The 20,309-nt window shown below is 32.1% G+C and overlaps 1 long non-coding RNA gene across 1 annotated transcript in view; it reads left to right on the top strand.

Moving 5' to 3' along the window:
• Nucleotides 1-452: 452 nt before the first annotated feature.
• Nucleotides 453-20,309, top strand: part of LOC129218520 (uncharacterized) — a 39,736-nt gene continuing 19,879 nt past the window's right edge. Inside the window, exon 1 of the long non-coding RNA XR_008580335.1 lies at nt 453-575. This is a non-coding gene — a long non-coding RNA (uncharacterized LOC129218520). The remainder of the gene's footprint in view (nt 576-20,309) is intronic.

Here is a 20,309-nt window from a genome sequence, read left to right as displayed (position 1 = left end):
TTGAGGGGAGGGGACGTCATTGTTCTTGAGGGGGAGGAGGAGCATCTCTGATTTAGGAAAGATTTTTTTTTTTTTGGTGCAAATGGAATTTCATAAAAAATGCGGAAAAACTAACGTCATTTAGTTTGTTTTCTTATAATTCAAAATATATAACTTTAGAATACAGAACGAACCAGTTTATTTTCTTAAACATTTGCATTTAATGATGTTTACCATTCTTGAAAATACCAAATACATGAAAAAAAGTACACTTAAAATCGGAAAGAACATTCTCCTTCAGGAAGTGTTTCCAAAAAGGAAAAATAAACTGCAACTGTATTGCTTATGGTATCGCATCTTTTTTTCGTCATCATGTTCGTCGTATTGATAAGAACTCGCCATGAAATAGATGAAGCTGCCAATATGGTAACCATGCACCCAGGATCGTTCCTGCATTGACCGACGTGTAATAAGACACATGTGACCCATCCATCTCCCTTATGAAAATAATACATTAATGTACTATAAATAAAGAAGCATTATTTAAACTTAAAATACTGCAATTTATTTATTGCTTTAGTGGAACGGTTATTCAGGTGAGAGAATATATATTTTTATCTTTTACTTCCTCAATGTATATATTTTATAGAAGTTAAGAAATTTTGTATGATCAAGTCAAGTTTGTAAGAACTTTTTACATGTTAATATTTTTGTTTCTCTCAATAATAGGTGTCAAATAACAGTAACAAAACTACTAGTTCGAGCTTATGAAAATTTTTGTTTTTTATATTTAGCTAAGTCATTAAAGCAATTTGAATTCATTAAATATTTAAGAGGCTGTTTAAAATTTTCCAAGCACATTGTGGTTACTTGACAGCAATTTCACAGAACTATTTTACACAGGGATATTTTTAAGCACAAGATAACATTTCGCTCTCTCCTTTCAAAAACGTCCTATTTCAAAAATTAGCAATTTTGAGTTATGCCTTTTTTTTTTTTTTGAAATCCATGATTGAGTAGCATATTAGTAGCATGATTGAGTAGCATCTGTTCGGATTCAGAAAAGAGAGTTGGAGCAAACACTGGCAGATAACATAGACAGGAATCCCAAGAGGTTTTTTGCGTATGCTAATTCGGGGTAGGTTCGAAATAGTCATATTGGGTCACTGGTTGATGAGCACGGAATTTTAATTCAGGACAATAGTGATATTGTTAATGTTCTTAATAACTCTTTTTGAGTGTTTATAACAACAAATGTATCTCAACAGTTGACACCAGCAAGACACAAACTATAGTACAGCTTGAGGACTTTGTATTTTCCAGGGATGACGTTTTACTTCATTTGAAAAAAATTAAAGAGACTAAGGCTCCGGGCCCTGATAATATTTATCCAAAAATTTTAGTTGAATGTGCAGAGGAATTAGCAGATGTAATTGTAAATATTTTGAATGCTTCTTATCACTCGGGGGACAGCGCCAGAGGATTAGAAGCTGGCTAACATTACACTGCTCTTCAAGAAAGGGTATAAAGGGAGTGCAGGAAATTATAGACCTGTGAGTCTAACTTTGTTGGTTTGCAAAAGTTTTGAAACATTAATAAAAATTAATATTGTAAATTTTTTATAGACTAATAATCTATTGACTAGTTTTCAGTACAGTTTCAGGAAAGGTAAATCTTGTGCAACTAATTTATTACATTTCTATGACAAAGTTACCATGGCTTTGGACAATAAGAAGCCTGTAGATGTTGTTTACATTGATTTTCAAAAAGCTTTTGATAAGGTACCGCATGTTGCTCTACTTAGCAAATTAGCTGATATAGGAATAGGAGGGAAAACTTTCATTTGGGTAAAAAATTGGCTGACCGGAAGGAAACAGAGAGTAGTTGTAAGGGGAAATTATTCTAATTGGAGTGAGGTCTTAAGCGGGGTTCCTCAAGGATCAGTGTTAGGGCCTGTTTCGTTCATTGTCTTTATGAACGATATTCAAAAAAATATTTCTGGGAACATGAATTGTTTTGCTGATGATGTCAAAGTTATGGGGACTGTAGAAAATGAAGAACAAGCAAATCAGTTGCAAGAGGATCTAGATCATCAGGGGTCTGGCAAGAGGAAATTTGGGTGCGTTAACGGACCCTTCACAAAAATCCGATCAACCAAAACGGACCTTTCACAAAATCCCCATCAAACAAAACGGACATTTCACAAAATTCTGATCAACAAAAACGGAATTTTCGCAAATTGTTGAAAGAGCAAATCTCAAATCATAAAACCATATATTTCCACGATAATTTTTGGAACCCTTTTTAAAGTTAAATTAGAGGTATCAGCTTATACAAAATCTGCTAACTTAGCAAAAAAAAATAGTCACTCTTGTAAGCAATAAATAACTACTATGGCCAAATAAATATAATGCTTGTTGTTTGTTTCTTTGAAAAAAAAATTAATTATTGAAAATTTGGTTTATGATCTTGCTTGTTTGTTTTATGCAGTGGTGTTGTTATAAACTTCTCTGAAAAAGGGTCAACCTTCTCTGAAAATGCGTCATAAGCAATTTTCTCCCCACTCATGATTTAATAAACAATAATATACAGCGAAATGAACTTAGAACTGCAAATAATAGTGGGGGGGGGGAAGGAATGTGATCGCTTCATATACGGCTAACAACGTCAAACTTGGTTCACTTCAAACTTATCGCCATTTAGCGTCTTGGGATGCTATGTTTAACTGTTATTTTGTGAGAAAGTTATATGGGTTTGATTTTTCGATAATTAACTTTAATTAAAATCTTTTATTTACCTTTTTTTTTCTTCCGATGCCTATATTTCGAAAGATGTAATCTTCTTACATCCGATAAGAGTATCATGTTTTATTCTTTTTTCAAGCTAACTTCGTTTTATTAGGATGCAAATAAATGAAAAGTCTTTTTATTTTTGTAACAACACTTATTTCAAGTTTTTAAAGCGGAATTCTATTTTCTTTTATGAGTCAAAAATTAAAATGCTGAATCGATGGTTATTTTTTTTTGCTTCAAGTGTGTCCAGATATTAATGACTTGTTTATCATAGGACTCTGAAATGCAATTCTAAAAGAATTTTATCAAAAATATATCTTTTACAAGCCGTTTTTATACTTTTGATGCCTTCACTTTGAGAATTGCAATCTCTTTGCATCCGCTATGCGAATCAGATTTTTCAAATTTTCGATATTTAGCAAGTTTTGTTAAGAGGTAAACAAATAAAAAATTTTTATTTTTGTAAAAATCACGGAGTTTATAATTTCTAAACGAGATTCTGTGCTCTTTAACAGTGGTTTGGGTCAAAAAGTTAAATGCTGAAGACCTGCCTGAATATTTTTCTTACATTTATTTTATATACTACACAAACAATGTTTCTAGTATAATTTAACATGATATAGAATGGTAGATAAATATTGATACTTGAGGTGTACCCATCTCTTTGTGAGGGATGCTGCCCTCCTCCCCGAATACTAGAAAAACACTCAAAAATGATATTCTCGAACAGGAAAGAGGGAAAACACTCAACTTAGTGTCAATCATGCAGTTTGCACCATCTCAAAATCCTGAAATTTTGTTTTTACAAATTATTTGATTTTTCACAAAAAAACAGACCCTGTGAAAAATCCTGGACAGACCCCTGATCATATTACGGGGTGGGCTGATAAATGGGGTATGGCTGTTAGTGTTGGGAAATGCCAAATGCTACATTTTGGGCATGGAAATAAATGTACAAGTTATTATTTCTAAGGTTCAGTCAGTCAGGCAGAAAAAGTTACTGTCTTCTTAATAAGTCAGGATTTAAATTTTAGTCAACTGCAGCATAGCTAGTAACAAAGCCAATAAGAGATGCTTGGGTTTATCAATAGAGTTCTATTTTAAACAAATCTAAAGAGGTTCTTCTGCCCTTATATAGAAGTTTGGTATGACCTCATTTGGAGTATGCTGTTCAGTTTTAAAGGGTTCAATTTCGGGCTACAAGGCTAACAATTGGACTTTCTCATTTATACTACGCTTCCAGGCTTGGAATGCTAAAAATGTACAGTCTTGAGCCAAGAAGAGACCAAGGGGACATGATTCAGTTGTTTAAATTTATTAGAATGAAAGATGTTACGGAGCTAAAGTTTAGCACTGAAAACAGGACAAGGGGTTATTTTTTTAAGCTACTTGAATTTCAGGCTAACATGGATATTAGAAAAAAATTATTATTTTAGCAGGGTAGTGGAACCTTGGAACAGCTTACCGGAAGAGGTGGTAATGAGCAAGGGAGTAGGCAGACTTAGATAAAATGAAAACCTTTCTGCAAACACAAATCCTAACTGGAAAATTTTCTGCAAATAATTATTTTACCTGACTCACCTTGAATAAAAAATTTAATTTGTATTCAAATATGAAAGAGACAAAAAAAAAGTGCTTTAAATCATTTATTTTTTTTACAATAACATATAGTTAGTTCTTATTTTTCACCAACTGAAGAAAACTGCCGAGACCATTATTTTTTTTACACATGTGCTTCAAAAGGTTTTTGGAGAAAGACTTTAACAGAAATAAAAACTCTGGGATTTTCTTAAAAATTCCATTAAAAAAAATTAAATCAACGTTAGCAGTTTGAAAAAAAATTTCTGCAGAGCCAAAAATTTTCTGCGAACGCCATTCGCGCGTTCGTCTATATTATGCAAGACTGGAGTAGGTAGTTTTAAGAGAGCCATTGATCTTCACTACTAAGGAGTGTAAATTGACTAGGAGCAGCCTAGCTGGGCCCATAGCCTGTTGCTGGTCATCACTTTTGTATTTGTATATCTCTGCCATACCTGCATTTCTATAACTTAATATTTTATTGTTACAGAGCAAAAGTATTGCATTCGCATTTTCAAGTATTTTCCGAACATTCTTTTCAAGAATGTCGTATCTTGTGGTGTACTGAACCATTAGGCAATGAAACATCAGTGTCGTTTTCCGAAAACAGTATTGTACAAAAAAGGAAAGTTTTCCATTCTTATTTTTTGATTAAGATCACACACTATTTGCATTTATGTCAGTATTGTAAGAAGAAAAATTAGTAACAATAACGACATATTTTGAGATATTTCAAGCATTATTTTTAATTTGATGTAAAAGCATTATATATTTGAAATGCAACATTTTAAAACTTACCCTTTTTGCTCAGTGTTCTTGAAACAGAAAAAGCATAATATTTTATCGGAAAAGACCTTATAAACGATAAATAGTTCAAGCAGCGGCTTTATATATATCTTTCTTTGTGATATCTTACTTTTAAAATCGCTCTTCTGAAAGGTCATGTTTTTTGATATATGACAGAGTTGAAAGGAGTGAGCGATTCAGGACAAAACACTTCTTCGTATTCAACTGTTATATGCTGACATGATGAAACCTACTTGACAAATATATTAAAAAACAAAACATTAAGTGGATCATTCATAGTAACTACTTTTTGTTGCACAACAATAGTTTTTAGATGCTTAATAATTACTTGCATCTAGTTTGGGGGAATTTTGTGAAAGAATAAAACTTCTGTGTCTTACATCATTCAAGAAAACACAGAGAAAATTCCAAAAATTGGTTTTTGAAACAAAATTACAAAAATATGACAAACGTAACAATTTTGCTACCTTGTATATTTACATGAAATTCAGCTCTGAATTTGTCTAAAGTGGTCCAGATGTCAGGGGTGCCTATCCCCCCACCAAGGGCGATGGTACAAACTCTCAAATGTTACGGAGCTCTCTCTCCTAGAAACCCCTCCCCCGCCAAATCAGCCTCAGAAAACCCATGTAAAATACCATCCGCTGCCTGCCTTGTCTATTGGTCAGAGAAGTCTGACTGCGACAGGAAGGCCCGGGTTTGAATCTCGTCTCGAGCATAGACGTACTTTCTTTCTCCTGTCCTTGTCCTTTCTTTGTTGTGTGAATGTGTTGTTATGCTATGAATGGTTGCGCACCTTATAAACATGTCCTTGTGGCATGTGTGTACTGTAGAAGTCAGACTTCACACCAAATTACTGTACAGTTGGAAAAGTTAAGCTGCACACCCCAAATTGCCAGCCTAGCTGGCACACAACAACTACAACAACAACAAAATACCATCCAGGGATCGAAAATATCATGATATTTTCAAAAATATTGAAAATATCCGATACTTTGATATATATCGGATATTTTGATATATATCGGATATTTTGATATATATATCCGATATTTTCAATCAGTGCAAACTTAAGTCATTAAATAGTAACTGCTTTTTCAAATCACTTTATTTTCTATGCTATTCACTGCTATTATTATAATGCATCAATTCTAAAATTAATGTTTCTTTTATTATTTACATTCTTCATAAATATACATTTTTTAAAAAAATTACAAACTTTCAATGGCATTTAAGTATAAATGATATTTACAATCATTTTTAAAATTTGATAATGTAATCTATTGGAAATAAAATATGGCATAACTGATGCATTTCTTTTAATTTTAATAAAATTATTTAAGCATTAGATGCTTTACTCATTTTTCTCTGGTTAACTACTTTTACAAATTTTATATACTTCAGAAATAAAAAATATGCATTATGTATATATATTCATTATAAGACATTTTTTATTCTTCTGACCAATTAAAATTGTTACATTACCTAAAATTTTATGAATAAAAATATAGAAAGAATATAGTATTATTTACATTTATTAATGATACAGTATTATGTTATATAAATATACTATATTGCTTTTGATTAATTTTAATAATAAAAGAATATTAATACCATTAATACATTTAATAGGGTCAGGTGGGGTGAAACGGGGCGGATTTTGTCTATTTTTTAAAATGATGCCATTTGCAAACCCATAAACTTTTTTTTGTACTTTTTTAAAAATTTCTTCTTTACATTTGATTCTTCCCCTTTAATTTAAGCTGCTTCTCATTGAAATTTGTTGTCATTGACAATCTGAAAATTGCAATTAAAGTATCTGACCCATTTCACCCCACGGTGGGGTGAAATGGGTCATAGCAATGGAAACATACAATAACTAAGAAATTATTACCAAAACACGTACAATAGCTGAAAGAAATTGTTTCCAATGAACCATTTATTTATTTTAACTTATTCAACACCGAAATATTTTGAACTAAAACTCAAAAATATAATGTCCACAACTATCGAATTCTGGTCGTTCAATGTCTTCAGAATTTGACACCTAGAAACAATGTCTATCTTCCTACTCGGGGAAGATGTAGTATTTGCCTGAGTTGGCTTTTCGTAGAAAATTTACGTTGTTGTAATCCTGGTCATTGACTTCTGTCAAGTAATCAACAAATCCTTTTGATGATTTCTTGCCCTTGTATTAGACAAGAGCCCACTTTCCTCTTGTTGGTTCTTGCATAAGTAACTCAGATATTTTCTTCATCCAAGAGTTGGGTTTCATTCAGTTGCTGCTTCTTAGAAGATGTCCTGGCTCTTGCTTTTGCGAGCAATTCTGGCTTCCTCTTACATAAGTGGCATGACGACCTTTTTTCAAAATTCCTGGCCCACTCTATGCCAAGAATGCCACAATTGCATTTTTCAGAATTGGTCTTTATGAAATCCTTAGCAACAATGATTGTATCTTTCTATTAAATGGGAAACCACACTTTGAAGAGCTGAAGCAATACATCTTTCTTCTTCTTCACTTAGCGTTGTAAGTCCACCCGAACCTTTTCGACTTTGTGTGTCGGAGACCCATCTCCTCGGTGTTTCTCTTGGCATATTATATTTCCTTGCAGCTGCAGGAATTTCTAAACCACCTTCAACTTCAATTAGTGCAGCCTCTAAATCAGAGTCTGAATATTTCTTTTCCCTTTTTCTTACATACACCCCAGGCATTTTCATTGAATAAATAAAAAGAGTAGGTACGTAATAGGTTGTAAATATGAATGGCAAGTTTAGCTTTTGAATTCTACACATTAATAATACATACTTTATTTTTGTTTCATTTAAAAATCTTCTAAATTTCCATTTAAGACCGACTTATGGATTTTAAAAGTCAATTTACTCTCATTATGAATTAAAATTCGCTAAGCCTAACTATGCCCCATTTCACCCCACCACATGAAAATAGCAACAAAAGAAGAAATAATTGATATTTTTCCTACCTGTTTTTTGCAAATTGTAGATGAAAGTCTGTTCTAACTGATAACACTTGAGAATTTCAAGAAAAAAAAAAAAATGTGTAGCAAGATTTTAAGAAGTTTGTCAGGCTTCCTAAAAATTTACATGTGACCTGAGAAACAAAATGTCAGTGTAGTGTTCCCAGCAATTTACACAGAAACTTTTTAAAATTCAGAATTGTAGCCAAAAAGCCCCTCATAACTTGTGTAAAGTTTGAGAAAAATTCAGCCAGACCAAAAATTTTTATTAATAAAAATTTACAGCATGACCCATTTCACCCCACCTGACCCTATTTATTTCGCAAATGTCTTATATCGAAAAGAAGATCAGACAAAAATATGATATTTTCAAAATAAATATCGGCTATATATCGGCGGACCCTGATACCATCCCTTAAAATTTCTGTGATACCGTCTGCATCATGAGGCTCAGGGATCAATGTTCCCCCCCCCCCCCCCGCCATGTGCATAATCTTGCAAGTTTAGGGATTTTTTATAAATGGAAGGAGAAAAGAGCAATAACACGAATGCAGGGCCGTCGCAAGGTCAAAAACTAGAGGAGTGTATGAGTTAGGCCGTCCGTCTATTTTTAACACAATTTAACAGTGTGAGAGAGAGTGAAAAAAATTTTCGCTTTTGTTTTAAGAGGGTGTCATTACAAGATTGAAATGTTAGCAATATATAAGTTTAGGGCGTCTTTCTGGGAAATATCATAAGCAAACAGAGACCTTCACTTTTCCCAAAATTGCAGGAAATGCAATTTTTTAAGCTCTTAATAGGAAATGTATTCATGAACAAAGTTTATCATATAATCACTCACCAAAACTAAAAAGAAGAAAGAAAAAAAGCAATGCTTAAATTGCAAAATAAACAACAAGATTGCTAACTCGAATTTTGGTACTTCAAGTTTATTTTTTAAATGCAAGGGGGGGGGGGGGGAGGTGAGATTAATTCAATAAACTTGCATCTTTTTGCATTGAAAAAATAGGTTCATTGCAATCTCAGAACATTTGTCTGTAATATTTATTGCTGTCCTGAACTTTCAATGCTAGTTTTTTCTTTCTTTTTTTTTTGTGTTATTGACAATTTTTTGCTGGTGCTAGAATCTGTTTGTATTACAGTTTTTTTTTTCCATCTTGAATATATTGTAAAATTTTAACTAGCAGTTATAAGTTAAGCTCTTCAAAAAAAAAAAAGAATCGTACATTGTGTCATCATATATTGTAATATCATAATGTAACCCAGACAACCAACCAAATCCAAAAGCCATCTATAAGAGATCCATTGGGTGAAGCAAGTAGACATCACCAAATCCACTGGATATCCATGCCTGGTCTACATATCCAAGTCCATATCCACCAGAAGTCAGAAAGGTTGCACTTTAAAGACATCCCAGGGAGTTCTGGATATTTGGATCTCTTTTGGATATGATATGATCTCCAATGGTTGTTATGGATTTGCGATAGATATCCACGAGATAAGCGTTTTATGTCGATTACGTGGATTAGATAGCCATGGGAGATAGCTATTTAGATAGTTTATAGATATCTAGAATATCCGTGTTGTTTACTTAGTATACTAAGCCTATGAGCAAAATAAATCTGGACATAAAATGCATCCTAAAAATTTTAAATGCTAAATCATTTTAAAAAAAACAGAGATTATTAAAATTTATATATTTTCTCTACTACTCATTTAAAATATTTACTTAAGAAAAATTTAACATTTTTAATATTAAAAATGCAACCTATATTTCCTCAGATATTAAATGCTATAGGTTTAATACACTTTATAGTAGTTTGATCAAAAAATAAAAATAACTACATCAATTTCTTTGACTAATGTCAAATTTAAAATTTGCACTTATATTTTACTTTATTTTGATAAAATCATAATTGCTAACTCTAAGCAATAACCTCCTTACTGCAATTTTATATATTTTATAAACCTTATGTCATAAATTGTATTTGATTAAATCTTTTAAATTATACTTGGTAATTTAAAGTAGCTTTACTAATGAACATGCAACCCCCCCCATACACGCACAAAAAATATGTTTATTCAGCTAGTAATTCACTTTATTTGCAACCAATTTGAAATTTTACATCTAATAATACATTATTAGAAACTCGTGGCTCAAATATAATTTATAAGTAAAAGGATTTCACACAATGCATAATACTTAATAAAGCTTAGTTTATTTGATAAATGTTCAAAAACAATAAACTATCACACTAAAATATTATGATGCATTGTGATTAATGCATGTATAATCTAGAAAAAAATAATAGACAAATATGAAAATATTTATTTTGTTACATATCTCTTAAAAGATGTCGAATTTCAAATCTGAAAACTGAACTTCAATAAAATTTGGTATTCCTAGGCAAAATCACGTACCTTTATATGCTCCTTCCTTTACATGAGTTACACACAGCAATCTCTACTTTTTAAAACTAAATTCTACATAGTGAAAAAAGCTTTAATGTCATCAAAATTAATGCAAAATGTTTTTATTGACTAACATTTTAAAAAATGCATACAAACAGAACATCACAATTACATGAAAATTTGACAGGGACAAAACATCTATGTTTGTTTTCAGCAATCACGAATTGCTTCTTGTTTTCACTTCACCAGTGAATGATGTTAGTCCTTTGATTTTTGGAAAGGAGCTTCGGGAGCACCACTGTTGACTGGCTCAGGTCCTGCTTCTCCAGCAAGCAGTCTCCACCAGCAGCACAGACCACCAGAATCTGCTCCTGCTGTGCGGTTGCTTCTGTATCCTACACACACGCCTTCAAACATGCACACGTCTTTACACATACACACGCCTTCAAACATTTGCATATCTTTACACATACACATACCTACACAAAAACACACGTACCAGCACATGCACACTCATGATTGCAAAAAGCTTCATTTTAATTCAAGATGTCAAAAATTCAGGTTTATTATTATTATTTATTTATTTGATTTTATCTAGTCAGGTTTTGATGTGCCGCAGCTAATTTTTAACCACAACTTTCGTGGCAGAACCTGTTGCCTTAATTTTGATTAATACTGGGAGAAAACCAATTTCTAAAAGTGCAGTCGGACCTCTATATATCGAACTTCTACATATCAAAATTTTCTATGCATCGAAATTCCAGCACGTTTCCGTGTTCATTACATAGAAAAATTGTTTCTATATATCGAAAAAATCTCTATATATCGAAAAAATTTTCGAGACATTCGTAGATTTTTTTTCCACTTTAGACTGTTTGTCTCATGAAAAATGAAGGTTAGGGGAGAAAATTATGTTCATTACAGGTTGCTATGAAACTCATATGGAATCTGGAGCTGAGGGGTGTGTAGATAGGTCGTTGTTCCGTTCTGGAGTTCTTAAATTCCGTCAAGTTCATTTCAAATCTTATTTGTAACCAGTAACACTGCAAAATCAGTTTCAAGTTATCCCTTTTGTCTGTTGATTATCATTTTTAGCTTTAGTAAAAATCATTCAGGTTAAGTAGAATGTGGTTTTTTTCTTTTTCTCTCAATTACATTGTCAAAACGAAAGGACCCTAATGTTGCGGATCAAGTTGAATTGCCGAACAATGAACATGTGTGAAGGCGCAAAAGTGTAATTTCTGTAAATTTTTTAATTATTAACTTATTAATATGATGCTCGTATAAATTAGAAATTGGGTGTCATACACAAAAATTAGCTTTAATTTTAATGATTTAAGAGATTTTTATGATAAAAACAAAATGTTTCTATATATCGAAATTTCTATATATCGAATTTTTTTCCGGCAATTTGCTACTTCGATATATGGAGGTCCGACTGTACTTATTTTGGCAATGCCAATGCAACATCTGGAACTTTGTTAATACATATTACAGCAGAAAAAAATATTTAGAATTTAATGCAAAAATTTAGAATTTCAATTACAATAACGTAATGACATTTGGAACTATACTTGCCTGCAACTTAAGTGGACATCATCACCACACACAGAAGAAAAACCGAGTTAAAAGATAAAACGTCACACTTACTAGCTTCCTCACCCTACCTGCTTCACGAATAAGAGGAGATCACCACCAGTGTATGAGCAGCTACTGGCTGGCATGTTTGATTCAAATGGTTTTAATGTTCCTCGCTGCTTCGCTCGTAAAATTGAAAATATTTAAAGATTGACAGAAATTATGACTAAAAAAGGTAGTATGCATGGGTTTAACGAACAAATCTGATTTCTAAACGGTAGAGCATAATTTCACCCGAATATCGGAAAAGACGCAAATGAACTATTTCCTTCATTTGGTCTCATCTTATTTCTCCATTGTCAAGTAAGCTTGCAGTCGAGTATACAATACTCAAGAAAATTGCAGCCATAACCACAGTTGCAGATGCAACTAGCGTGAAGACCTTTTCACCAAAAAGTCCAAACTGTTCCAAAATATTTGAATTAAAACATCTCCTTTTTCTAATTTTTGTTCTGAAAAACAGCCAAGAAAACTTTTTAATTCAAAAAATGAGAAAATTGCAAAAATAATGGACTGATGCTGCATAAAGCATGTGTTTTCACATTTGGAATTATTAAATTATAAGATATACTTACCTTATATGTTTGAGTGTTAAAGGATATAATTTTAAAAGATGTCGAAAACACAGAGAACAAACATAAAAGAGAAACTACATTAATTTAAATAGTTCCTCCTGAATGTTTTTCTCAGTAATTTTTCCGCTTGGTTTTTTTCTTCTGCTAAAATAAAGAAATAAATATTTGCTATCTTATTTTTCATAACAATTTATGAATTATATATTTACATACTTGACAAACACAGCATACTGCAATAAAAAAAATAAATTAAAAAAAAGACTGGCTTGACAGAGAAGGAACATACAAAAGAAACTACATCAATTTTATTAGGTAGTCGCTGTAAAATGTTCCTCTACGGATGTTTCTCATTCTCTATTTTCTCTTTCATACTATCAAATAATTAAATATTTGCAAAAGAATAATTTGTATATTATATTATGAGTATTTAGTGTCATTTTAAGTGCTCGGTAAAATATGTCAACAAGGTTGATACTCTAAACTCGAACTAAGAGCTACTTGGTACGGCACTAGTGAAAACTACAGTAGTAAATACATACAATGTGAATTTTGAAGCCAGACTTTTATGAGTAATAGTTGGCTAACTTGGATTCATATTTAATTGTTGGAAAATTTACAGCATTCAGAGACTTATAAAAAATTACGCTAATTTTAATATGGTAGATTTCCAAAAACTTGATACTTACAATAACCCCGTCAAATCCAGAAAACTCATCTACATTCTGGCAGGACGAAAACACCTGGGAGAAAAACTTTACTTATGCATTCTCATTAACCTGGCATTTTTAAACGCAACCACTTTTTAGTCAACAGTGGGCTGAGTTTTCAAGCAAATATAATACCACTTGAATTTAAATAAAACAATCGGGAAATTGAAAAAAAAAAAAAGCCAAAAAATGTTTATTATTAAGGAGGAGTAAATGAGACACTTGGAATACATTGGTAAAACCAAAATTCCAGCATATTGAGATTTCATAGCTTTTAGGGAGAAATAATATTAATAGTAGTGCACATCTTGCTAATGTAAACGATGAGGTGCTAAAACATGAATGCAAATAATAAACCCAACATTGGGCCTTTTTGTGCCATCCGACAACAAGGGGAAAGACTAAAATGCAATCTTTATCTTTATAATGCAAACACATATTCAAGCAATGTGCAATTGAAAAAATTAACAAACTGGATAGATGTTTTGGGGGAATGCATGCTTAAATTGAATGGTTAAACTGAACATTCATAAACATAAAAATTTCTAAAAAATAAGCCTTACACATTTCCACAAAACAACTTTAGAGTTTTAATTCTTTCAGCAAAGTAACACAACACATGCAAAGAAATCTATGTTAATACCTAGTCTACTTGCAAGATAGATTTTTATATTTAAAAAAATGAAAAGTTAACATTGTGGAAGAAATGCAGATCGAACATACATGAACAGAAATCAAAGTTAGGGTACCTGTGAACTTAACTCTTCATTAGTGAAAAAATTATCATTGAGTAAAAAAAAATATTTACCAGAACCAGAAACAAAGAAACATACCAATAAAGAAAAGAAAAACTTCAAAACAGTTTAATACTCCACTAAATTTTTAAAACAGCAAACAAAGTAGCAATGGCCGACATTCAAATCAAACGGAAAAGCGGTAGGTAAGGTAACATTCAAACACTTACCTTTTGCTGAACAAAAAATGTTCTAAAATTTGAAAAACACAAAAAATCAGCAGCATCTGAAACACTTATCTAAGAACAGAACATCTACATTAATTAATGTAGTTACAGCAAAGAAAAGTATCCACTACAAAATTGTTATCCACCAAACTCACGCCGTATCGCGATCGCGATTTTGTTGATAAACAATGAAGTTTAGAAGAAGTGTTAGTTTTCTCAGTTCACCACACTTAAAAAAAAATGAATTTAAAAAAAACTCACCTCAAATAAACAAAACTTTAAATTAAAAGAATTTTGCCTCAGATACCTGAATTTAAACAAATCAAGTAATATCCAAAAGTCAAATATCTAGCAGATGTTCATAAATGAGACTTAGATGGATATTTATTTTAAACATTCAGGTTATTGAACAGTCATCCACAAGCTATCCAAATATCTATATCTAAAACATGTAGAAATCTGGATAGCTAGATGACTTGCGAAAATCCATATCCAAAATCTGGATATCCATAAGCTATCCGAATATCCACATCCAAAACATGTAACTGTTTGGATGTCTTGAAGATATATCAGAAATCCATATCCATAGACATAACCAGATATGGATATCCATCAGCTGTGTGGCAAATCCAATGGATATTTGGATATGCAGGCATCGCAGCGTTCCTATATTCCTATATTTTCCTATATTTCTGAAAAAGTTCCTATAATTCCTATAATTCCTATATTTTCCTATATTTTTCAGTTTCCGATTCTTTTTTTTTTTTTTTTGCTTTTCCCCTCGACTTTTGGCTACCGCCTTTTCCGCGATCCACGTGCAGCCGCCATTTTATCTTTCCTACTGTGCAGGGCTCCCAAATGGTTCGCTTTTCCCGCCAAAGTCCGTGTTTTATGGTAAAGTCCGCTTCAGACTTTTAACATTATGATCTGATTAGTTCGCTTTTATATTGTTTTTACTTAAATATCAGATTTTAAAAGTTTTTCATTTCGTTAAAAGTTACTGTTCTCCCAAGCACGCCGCCGCAGCGCGTGTTAAACAAAGTTCGTACGCCCATGAAAAACCTTGAAAAGTTCTTGGGGGGGGGGAAGGTCTCACACACACACATTTTCTAGTGTTTGAAAACCTTGAAAAAGTATAAAAAGTTTCTTTATTGCTTGAATTTATTTATTGTTTGGATTGTGCTTGTAATTCTTTTAAAAATATTTCATTAGTGCAATTTTCTGAACATATATATTCGATATGATTTATCGCGAAAAATTGCTTTCGTGTTTGAGGTTTCAATCCTTTTGCATCTTGTTAATATTTTGATTCTTTTTACAATCCAAAGTGATTTTGACATGTGCTTACCTTAGCTTAGCTTATTTTTCGTTTAATTTCAATAATTAATGAAGGAATTATTTTGGAAACCATGGCAACATTGAACTTACTCGGCTCGGACGCGGAAAAATGCTTCTCGCTTTTGAAATTTCCATCCTTTTGCATCTTGTAAATATGTTGATGTTTTCCACAATTAGAAGTTATTTTAGTATATGCTACTTTAGTTTAGCTTATTTTTCGTTTGATTTTAATAATTAACGAAGGAAATATTTTGGAAACAATAACATTGAGCTTATTCGGACTTCGCAGAAAATTGCATCTCGCGTTTGAAATTTCAATCCTTTTGCATCTTGTGAACATTTTGATGTTTTTGGAAATTTGAAGTTATTTTGACGTATGTTTCTATAGATTGGCTTATTTTTCGTTTAATTTCAATAGTTAACCAAGGAAATATTTTGGAAACCATAACAATAACATTGAGCTTATTCGGACTTCGCGGAAAATTGCATCTCGCGTTTGAAATTTCAATCCTTTTGCATCTTGTGAACATTTTGATGTTTTGACAATTGGAAGTTATTTTGACATATGTTTTTATAGATTAGCTTATTTTTCGTTTAATTTCAATAATTAATGAAGGAATTATTTTGGAAGCCATGGCAACATTGAACTTACTCGGATTTCGCGGAAAAATGCTTCTCGCGTTGGAAATTTCAATCCTTTTGCATCTTGTAAATATTTTGATGTTTTCCACAATTGGAAGTTATTTTGACATATGCTACCTTAGTTTAGCTTATTTTTCGTTTAATTTCAATAATTAACGAAGGAAATATTTTGAAAACAATAACAACATTGAGCTTATTCGGACTTCGCGGAAAATAATTTCAATCCTTTTGCATCTTGTAAACATTTAGATGTTTTTGACAATTGGAAGTTATTTTGACATATACTACTTTAGATTAGCTTATTTTTCATTTAATTTCAATAATTAACGTAGGAATTATTTTGGAAACCATGGTAACATTGAACTTACTCGGACTTCGCGGGAAATTGCTTTTAATGTTTGAAATTTCAATCTTTTTGAATCATGTAAATATTAAAATATTTTGCCCAATCGAATGTTATTTTCCCATATTCCAACTTAGATTAGCATGTTTTAGGTTTAATTTAGTAGAAAATAAATAAATTTATTTTATGGGAAGCATGCCAACATTGAACTTGGTTCGTGAAAATTTGCTTCTCTGAGCTTTCAATCGTTTTGCATCTTATAAATATTTTTATATTTATGGCAATTAGAAGTTATTTTGACATGCTACGTCAGATTAACTCGATTAAATTTTTACTTAAATAACTAAAAAATTAATATTTTTTGTGTTGTTTAATTCAAGCTTATTTAGTTTTCCAAACATAATTTTGATTATCATTAGCTTATTTTCGGTTATTACTGTTTTTTTGTGTGGGAGGGGGAGGGGTATTAAATTTAAACAATTGAGCGCATAACATTTTAAAGTAGCGCCTGTATATGAAACAAAGTTGAATTATGTAATTATATGAAGTTGAATTTGTACATCATTTCATTGTCATGATGCCTGCTGCTGTTGTTGTCGTGTACCAAGTAGGCTGGCAATTTGAGGTGCACTGCTTCACTTTTCCAACTGTAGAGTAATTTGGTGTGAAGTCCGACTTCTACAGTACACACATGCCATAAGGACCCGTTTATAGGGGACAAGGACAGGAGAGAGAAAGTACGTTCATGCCCGAGCCGGGATTCGAACCCGGACCTTCCTGTCGCAGTCAGACTTCTCTGACCACTAGACAAGGCAGGCGGCATGATGCCTGCTAAAGGGGGGAATTTGTTCCCCCCCCCATAAAAGTTCAAAGCACTCATGGCCCTGCAATCATGGATTATTTTTTTTAATGTAAGCTTTATGATTCTTGAAAATATACTTTGAATATGAAAATTGCAAAACTATGCCTCATGTGATCTGCTTCTCTTTGTGATTGAGAATTTCAGACATTTTTAATTAAACTTTCAATACAGTAGATCTGTTTGGTGTGTGATGGATTCATATCGGTGGAGAAGGGATATAAATGCTATTAAAGAAGCATTACAATACAGAAAAACACAAAAATAATTTTAAACTATAGAAAGATGAAGCACAGCTTCATCTATCCTTCAGTGAGACTACCAGCATCCCTGGTTCAATTCAAAATGTATCATTACGCCCATTTAGTTCTATGGAGGCTGCCTTAAGTGCTGCGCTAAGTGCCGCCCCCCCCCCTCCCATCCAAATGTTTGTGTAAATAATATTATTCAATGGATAAAAAGATCAGTTGTGCAGAAGGTGATAAAGGAATTGTATCATTAAAAATCAGTATTATGGTTAATTAACAAATTATTTTCAGGGATTTAGCAGCAGGCAGCTAATTTGCCTTTTGATGCTTCCTTGTGTTTAAATGAATGGTCCTCTCAAGATCCTCTTTTTAATCCTAACTGGTCCTCTTTAGTCCTCTTTTACCCTTTTCTAAAACTAAAAAGTGTTGGGAGCCCTGCATTAGTTTCTAGAAAAGTGAAATTTTATCTGCACAATTGCATTCGATCCTCATTGATTTGGAGGCTTTGGTATGAACTTAAAGAAACGGTTTTGATTACTAAAATGCAGTTTCCTAACGACTTCTCATTTATTTATTTTGAAGTAAGTTAAAAACCTATTTTAACTTAAATTTTCCAAAATGCATGTTTTTGTAAACAAGTGCAAGGTTCTATTTCTTAATTTTTTTTATGAAAGTAGTAAAAACTAACCCCCCCCCCTCACTTTTTGTACTTTAAAACTTTGGGACAGTGGTGGCCACCAAGTTTTTTAGGTCTGGATTATTTTGCTTTAATGACCAAATATTTCTAAATCAAATTATATTTTACTGGGTGTCCTTCAAAGTCATGGGAAATCGTGGATTTCAACTATGATCGAATTTTGTACTGAAAAGTCAGGATTTTCAGGGGGAAAAATGGTCAAAAAGTATCATATCAGAGATTTTTCTGAAAAAAAAATTCAGTATACATTTAAAATTAATTTTTAATTTGCATACATTTAATTTTTACCTGAACACTTTTTTCTAGAAAAGAAAAGGAAATTCACAATAATTTCTTTTTCACAAAAATAAAGAAAATTCACAAAAAATATTTTGCTTTTCCGCATAACGGGGACTTAAAAAATGAAACCTGGATTGACCCCTGATATTACTGTGACATGTGACTTTGATTTCAGCATAGCACATGTTTCAACAACTTATAAAACTTTAAGTTTGGCTTTTACTGCATTGTCAAGTGATAACATAAATTAGAACAGAACTTCACGAATTCCATTCTACTGCACAGCTTGCCCATCGCAGTATGGGATCATGCAAAATCTTTCATTAAAAATTAGATTAGTGACACAACTATTTTAAGAAAGATTTGTGTTCATCTACAAAAAGTTTCGTCTATTTTTTTTATTTTTAAAGAAGTATGCCTTAATATGTTTAGTACAAATTACAGTTTTATGCTCTTTTACTGTTTGTAAAATTGATTTTGTGTGTATTTTTAGACTTATTTATGCGTATGTATTGCACTTATGTCAGGTAGTGTAATTACATGTTTTTAATCGAATAGTAGTATTGCATTTTGAAAAAAAATGTCATACTGGCGAGCTTTGTTATCGAAATTCCTGTATATCCTTTTTTTTTTTTCAAAATATTCCTATATTATTTCGAAAAATTCCTATATTGTTTGCAGAAAATTCCTATATTTTCCATCGAATTCCTATATTTTTTTCAGAAAATTCCTATATTTTCCTATATTTTTGTTGGCAAATGTCACTTCTATCCCTGGATATGCCATGGACCTTTTTGGATGTCTAAGGGACAATTGTGGTTGTCTGGGAAGGTTGGTGATGCATTATGATGTAGAAATTCCCACATTGCCCACCCCTAATTGACAAACAGAAGTGCACAGATTTTAAAAGCATGGATAACAATAATTTCAATAAATGTGCAACTATTCTCCATCACAAAAAAAAAAAAAAAAAATATGTACACCGAAGGAACATTGTGCTTATGTGGTCTATGAAGAGATTACTAATAGCAAATGCTTAAAAGTTTAGAAAAAATGATAATTTTTTAAAGAAGGTGTGGCATAAAAAAGTTATGGAACTACTGCTGGCTACTATACAAGCGGAAACACGGTGTGGCATGGGGGGCCTGTGACCCTATGCAGAACATTATACTATTACCTTTGCATTTAAGCAGTTAATTCACCAGTATTTTGGGATGGCAACTTGGAGTGCCGTTTGAGGTTTATGTCCTGAAAACTTTGTTAGGAGTGTAGTGCAATGTGTATAGGATCATTGTCTAGCTGAAAAATGACCCTTTGGGGGACTTGGTAGCATAGGTAGTACAAGCCCGTTTAAATGACGTTCCCGGATAACTGCAAGCCATCATAGTAGAGCTAATCACATGTCAAAACAAATTGTTCACCCCACTGGTACACCTAGTGTATTTTCCATATGCTGCTCAATAGCAAATGACAGATCAG

Source organism: Uloborus diversus, chromosome 3 (assembly GCF_026930045.1).
Source record: "Uloborus diversus isolate 005 chromosome 3, Udiv.v.3.1, whole genome shotgun sequence".
NCBI classification, from domain to species: domain Eukaryota; kingdom Metazoa; phylum Arthropoda; class Arachnida; order Araneae; family Uloboridae; genus Uloborus; species Uloborus diversus.
The sequence above is the reverse complement of the archived record's forward strand: the minus strand, read 5'-3'. Positions and strand labels throughout refer to the sequence as shown.